This window comes from Danio rerio, chromosome 3 (genome assembly GCF_049306965.1).
Source record: "Danio rerio strain Tuebingen ecotype United States chromosome 3, GRCz12tu, whole genome shotgun sequence".
Lineage (NCBI taxonomy): Eukaryota > Metazoa > Chordata > Actinopteri > Cypriniformes > Danionidae > Danio > Danio rerio.
This window is the reverse complement of record NC_133178.1, coordinates 22,169,688-22,176,482: the sequence shown is the minus strand read 5'-3', so window position 1 is coordinate 22,176,482 and position 6,795 is coordinate 22,169,688. Positions and strand designations below refer to the sequence as shown.

Below are 6,795 nucleotides of genomic sequence, written 5' to 3'. Positions count from 1 at the left end.
ACATTCTCTGTAATTTACATGGCATTTTGCAATCTAGGACATGATATCGATATCATGATTTTCTTATCTTTTATTTTAGATCCTTTAGGTCATACTTTAAATGATGTAATTTAGCGCTCAAGAAATCTTTATTTCTATCAATATTTACATACTAACTGGCCACTTTAATAGGTACACCTTTGTTATACACAGGGTTGGACCCCCTTTCGCCTTCTGAACTGCCTTATTTCTTAAATAAAGTGGCATAGATTCAACAAGCTACTGGAAATATTCCTGAGAGATTTTGGTCCATATTGCAGTTACGGTGTGTTATCCTGAAGGAAGTAGCCATCAATAGATGGGGACACTGTGGTCATAATGGGATGGACATGGTCAGCAACAATACTTGGGTAGGCTCTGGTGTTGACACGATGCTCAATTGGTACTAATGGGCCCAAAGTGTGCCAAGAAAATATCCCCCACACCATTACACACCAGTCTAAACCGTTGATGCAAGGCAGGATGGATACATCCATGTTGTTGAGGCCAAATTCTGACCCTACTGTACCATCTAAATGTCGCAGCAGAGATCGAGACTCCTCAGACCAGGCAGTTTTCCAGACTTCTATGATCCAATTTTGATGAACCTGTGCAAATTTTAGCTTCAGTTTCCTGTCCTTGGCTGACAGGAGTGGCACCCGGTGTGGTCCTCTGCTTCTTTAGCCCATCCACCTTAAGGTTGGACGTGTTGATTGTTTAGAGAGGCTCTTTTGCAGACCTCGGTTGTAACGAGTGGTTGATTGAGTTACTGTTGCCTTTCTATCAGCTTGAACCAGTCTGGCCATTCTCCTCTGACCTCTGGAGTCAACAAGGCATTTGCGGACTCTTCTCTATAAACCCGAGATGGTTGAAAACCCCAGTAGATCAGCAGTTTCTGAAATACTCAGACCAGCCTGTCTGGCACCAACAACCTCGCCACGTTTAAAGTCACAGGCATACCTAAAAATAAAGTGGCCGGTGAGTGTATTTATGCTTGAATTATTGAATCATTAACGTGTCTTAATTCCCTGTTCAAATGTTAAGCCTACATTACTGTGGAAGTTTTACTTAACCTTTTTCATGTGCTCTTATTTATGACTTCTGCCTGGTGCATAGCATACTGCTCTCCCTTCTGATAATTGAGCATAAGATCTTAAAAGATGTGAAATGTGATCCCTATTAGTCGCTTTTGTAAACAACATTGCGATTTTTCCGCGTGTCCGCCAGTGGTTTTGTGTTAAATTGTGACTTTGCCAAAAGAGAAGCGTCTCCTTCTGCCGCACTGATGCTGCCAAGAGCTTCTGCCGCTTCGCTCTTTATAGCAGCGCCTCAAAATTACACCCAAAACCTGCTGCGGCGCTCATTTCAGCACTCTTTTAGCTTATTTTGGCATTTTGCTGTGGATTTACTGTCTTTAACAAGGCATTGGCCTGTTCGCAACTGATAGTTAGAGAAACACAAAATAAAACTTTTGTTTTCCACAGGCAGTAACGCAGTGTGCAGATTCCACAGTTCTAGACTGCTTATGTTTACCGCTAAATATGCATAACAAATCTTATATGTACGTGAGAGACTTAATTATAGATCACTTCAGCAGTACAACGTGATATAGAGCAATAGGCGGGAAAATTAGGTCAGGCTTAGCAGTGGTGTCGCTGTCAGTACTTCAAAATATCCACTTGGGGGAACTAATGCATTCATTCTCCACTGCTGCTCTGACATGCTTTGCCTCACAGCAGACTTAGATCTAAGCAGAGGCACTGCACTAGCTGAAAGGAGAACTTTTCTTTACTAATATTCCACCTTTGGAAAAAGACGAAAAATTTACGTTAGAGAATTATTGAAAGTAGGAGTTAAAATGCATACATGCACAATGATCTTTACAAAGTATTTTCCAGGCACCATACATGAAATATTTGCAATAAATCTGAAATGTCAGAATTACTTAAAAACGGATACACAAAAATGGCAAATGTATAACATTATCTTGGTAACTAGCCTGACTGAACAAAAGCTAAAGGAATAGATTCAAACATTTAGCTGAAAATATATTGGTCAAGATAAGAGTTTTATTTCAAGCATAAAAGCAATAAACATCTAATACTTTATTTATTTTAATGCTAGAGGATCTTGCTTAACTAGATTCTGTTCGTCTTAATTCAAAATTGACTAATGCAATATTTACAAAATCCACTTATTAAAATACCAGTTCGACAAGGAAATAAATATTGATTTAAAATAAAACTCTTGGGTGGAAAAAAAACATCTTAACTCGTAAGCCGGTTGGATGGTTTTAGCCTATGTACCAGTCTGGTTTTAGAGGGGGTTTGGCTATTTCAGCCTGGTCTAAACTAGTCAGGCTGAGAGACCAGCTGGAATAACCAGCTTGGTTTAAGCTGGACTTAGCTGGTTTTGGCTTGTCTTCTAGGTTGGCCAAGCAGGTTTTTGCTGGTCATCTCCCAGTTTGCCATCTCCCAAAACCCAAATTGAGTAAGTTTAATTTTTACACAACTATTATTTATTATGCTAAATGATAAATCTGCACGCGTAGAAATCCACAGACTTTTAGCCCATCGTTAAGTCTATGTATTTTACTTGTGTAAATGTTTGTACAATTATATTTATTCAGTTTTTAATTTATTTTACTAATATTTCTGTAATTTGAGACAATAATTTATTATAATTAATTGTTGATTTCATATATTATGTTGTTAGCGATACTCCTAAAAATCATTCTGCATAGATTTTTTATTTATTTTCTATCTTATTTATTATATATTCTCAGCAGAAATAGCAAAAAATATCTGCAGATTCTGTCTGGCCCTACGCTGTTAAACCCAAAAAGTTAAGAACTCAAACTGTTTGAGGAAACTCATCGCAACAAACCATTTAAGTTCAAACACTAATCCTAACGAGTACTGTGAACTTAATATTTGCGTAAATGAAGTAATTTGAGCACAGTAAAACACGATAAATGAAAAGAACTCTAACCAAATGAATACTGTAAAACTCATTTAAAACCATTTAAGTAAAAAAACAATCTATATGAGTACTGTGAACTTTCTCCATTTAAGTTGAAGTAATGAGGTATTTAATTAACTCATTACCTTCATCACTGAGTTCAAAACCTTTCAAATGAGTAGAATTAACTTTCAGTCAATTTTGAGTTTACTACACTTATTTGATCAAGTTGACTGTTGGGTTTTACAGTGAAATGATGGCATTATTTAATTAGGTATTTTACAAACGATGTGTGAAACAATAAAGTAGACTTATGTGTTTTATGTATATTAAATCACTTGAGCTGCATCTTTGCAGTTGCGTGCATCCTCTTGACAACACCCTACCAAAACACTCTTGCATAATCATAATGTAATTATTATGCACAGGATCAGTGAAACTGCTGTCTCACTGACCTATTATACAAGTATTCAGTCAGCATTCAGTCTTTTGTGATGCATCCTGGCTAAAGCATACCTGTGCCATTGTTTACCGGTTCATATTACAAAACATTTAAACTAGTGAAATCATGATACAGCTGAAAGGGGAAAGCAGGACAGTTTTGTGTTACCAGATTTCATAGCTTAATCACAAAAGCATGTCAACAGAGAGAGGCCTGTTCACGAGAAGAATAATAACTATGTTAGTAAATGTTGTATGAGCAATTCCATGCAAATGTCAACCTTGCCATAAAAAAAAATTCACCAAAATACGGATAAAGTTTATTGTAAGCAAGTATTTTACAGTACTTTAGAAATACTCAAAAATGTCTTGTAAATGTTTTTAAACTATTTGATTTGATTTACCAAAGTCACAACTGGCAATGTCATATCTGTCACATCCATATCAAAGCTTTTTTTCTCATAAATGCAAACATGTTAAATAAAATAAAATAAAATCAATCATTTTTGTTTTATAGTGGGCCAACTCTTATCCTTTTAATTAGCATAATTTATTTTGGGTTGTGCAGTTTAATTCACAGAATTTCTACAAAGCATGTTACTGTAAACTCGCTCACTTTATTGGTCACATCCATAACGCATGTTTATTTTCCTCATTTAAAGAATACAAGTTTACAGATTCATGTTTTACTCTACAGATTTTTAAGATTTTGAGTTTTAACTGCAAATGTCACATCCATAACGCTGGAAATGCTCGTATCATAAATGTGCACTAGATCTATCGTAACAGTAAGCTTTCATTTCTTTGTTGTTGTTACAGTTGCATGGAACCTTAGAGCTTTTTAACATTTGAAATTTGGAAATTAACTATACATCGAATACAAAAAGCTTTCCATTGATGTTTACTTTAGGATATGACAGTATTTGGTTAACATACAACTAGGCTATTTAAAAGTCTGAAATCTGATTGTTAAAAAACTACAAATATTGAGAAAATCACTATGAAATCGTCCAAATAGCCATGCAAAAAAAAGTTTTGTTTTATTTTGAGAATATTTACAATTTGCAAAAAATGACTTTCCTGAACATGACCTTTACTTAATATTCTGTTTTTTTAAATTTCATAAAAATAAAAAAAACAACCACATAATGTATTTTTTAGCTGTTGTTAAAACTGTACTACATAAGACTGCAATTGTGGTCCAGGGTCACATATATGCAGTGATTTATCTGTGAAATAGCTTCATCAGAATCAGAAAGAGCATTTATTGCCAGGTTTGTTGACGCGTACAAAGAGTTTGTTTTAGTGACAGAGCTTCTACAATACAGTGTAACAGAATGACAGAGACAGGACAAAAATAAAGAATAAATATATTTTAAAAATAGAAGTAAATAAAGCTAAGCCGAACTATAGTGATTTGGGAGCCCTTAGCAATTCCAATTCCATGGGGCTCAAAAGTTCTAAAATGCACCTTTTGTACTTAAATGTATTTTTAATTGATTTGTTTAGCTGTTTTATTATTATTTTATTTAGCTGATTTGTTTTATTAAAACTGATTCACAACTAAAAATGATGTAAACAATTTTGTTTTTAAAACTATATATATATATATATATATATATATATATATATATATATATATATATATATATATATATATAATATTTACATTTTTTTATTTATTTATTTATTTTAATTGTTTTTTGAGGGGGTGCTGTGCCCCGGTAGAGCTGTATGTTTAGCAGTGCGCCTAGTTGGAGCTAAACTATACAGAGCTGCGGCCCTCCAGGAATTCAGTTTGAGACCATTGATTTAGTGGGTCTCTGTCATATTTAAAATGTGCATTCGCGATTTCAGGAGGCATGGCTTTAGACTCCAGGGGGGAGACAGTGTTTGAAATATATTATGCTAACTGATTAGCATTTAGGCAAGTTACTACACCTTTAATTTTCAGCATAAAAAAGTTTTTCAGTCCTCTCCTTCAGTTTATTTAATCATCTGCACCCTTTCACTGACAGCGACCCACATGCTTAAAGCAAACTTTCTTCCCCATGTGACCTCATCTCTTCTCATCAGTTATGTATGGAATCTCTTTCATTCAGTCTCTCTGGATCAGCGTTGACTTGTACAGGCTATAGGCAGACGTGATGGAAGTCAGGTTCAGAAGGTTCCCGTTTCAATTTTATGGGCTAGAAATATTTCCAGTGTGACTGATGCAGTGTTTATAAACACGCTCAACACTGCTTTCCCACTGTGCATGAAGGAGGCTGATCACAAGGTTGAATTTGTTTGTACGCTGCATCCGAGTTCACTGAAACGTGGCCTGATTTACTGCTTCAGGCTGCAGATGACCTGCACAGACCTGACACACGTCACAGATTCCTTCACAATTACAAGCATTAAATGCATTCAAAGATGTTGTGGAAATGGTACATAGGGCCATGTTTGTTTTTGTTATGGTTTTAATGATTTGTGCATCTACTGAATAATGCTTTTTTATGACTATGACCTTCACTTATCATAGTTATACAAAAATAAAAAAATATAATTTATTTAAATAAAAAGCCTCAAAATTAAAATTACGAACTGTTAGTTTTTAACTTAGTATGATCACAGTACAGGTCGAAATAAGTTTTATATATAATTATTTATGCTGAATGATGATAGAAAATGATTTCACCCATAATTTCACATTGTATATTCATGAACACTTGAAACACTTACAAATGAAATCTCATTCATTTAATCTAGTCTGATTGTGTAAATGAAATCATTTATCGTTTTAAATATTGTTTGATGTGGACACAATTGTGTTGTCTTTTATATACAGTTAAAGTCAGAATTATTAGGCCCCCTGAATTATTAGCCCTCTAGTTTTTTTCCCCAATTTCTGTTTAACAGAGAAGATTTTTTTCAACCCATTTTCAAATATAATAGTTTTAATAACTCATCTCTGATAACTGATTTATTTTATCTTTGCCATGATGACAGTAAATAATATTTTACTAGATATTTTTTAAAACACTTCTATACAGCTCAACGTGACATTTAAAGGTTAATTAGGTTCACTAGGCAGGTTAGGGTAATTAGGCAAGTTATTGTATAATGATGGTTTGTTCTGTAGACTATATAAAAAATATATAAAGCTTAAAGGGGCTAATAATATTGTCCCTAAAATGGCTTTTAAAAAAAATAAAAACTTATTTTATTCTAGTCGAAACAAAACAAATTAGACTTTCTCCAGAAGAAAAAATATTATCAGACATACTGTGAAAATGTTCTTGCTATTTTAAACATAATTTAGGAAATATTTAAAAAAGAAAAAGATTAAAAGGCAAAAATACTGACTTCAACTGTATAAAATACTTATTTATT

The 6,795-nt window shown here is 33.9% G+C and overlaps 1 long non-coding RNA gene across 3 annotated transcripts in view; it reads right to left on the bottom strand.

Annotated features, from left to right (window-relative positions):
* The window catches only part of LOC141381189 (uncharacterized), a 54,141-nt gene that overhangs the window by 31,901 nt on the left and 15,445 nt on the right, over window positions 1-6,795 (bottom strand). Inside the window, exon 3 of one of the 3 annotated variants that reach the window (XR_012400954.1) lies at window positions 37-978. The exons of the other annotated variants lie outside the window; for them this stretch is intronic. This is a non-coding gene — a long non-coding RNA (uncharacterized lncRNA). Of the gene's footprint in view, window positions 1-36; window positions 979-6,795 lie in introns of those variants that run through there. 3 annotated transcript variants of the gene reach the window in all.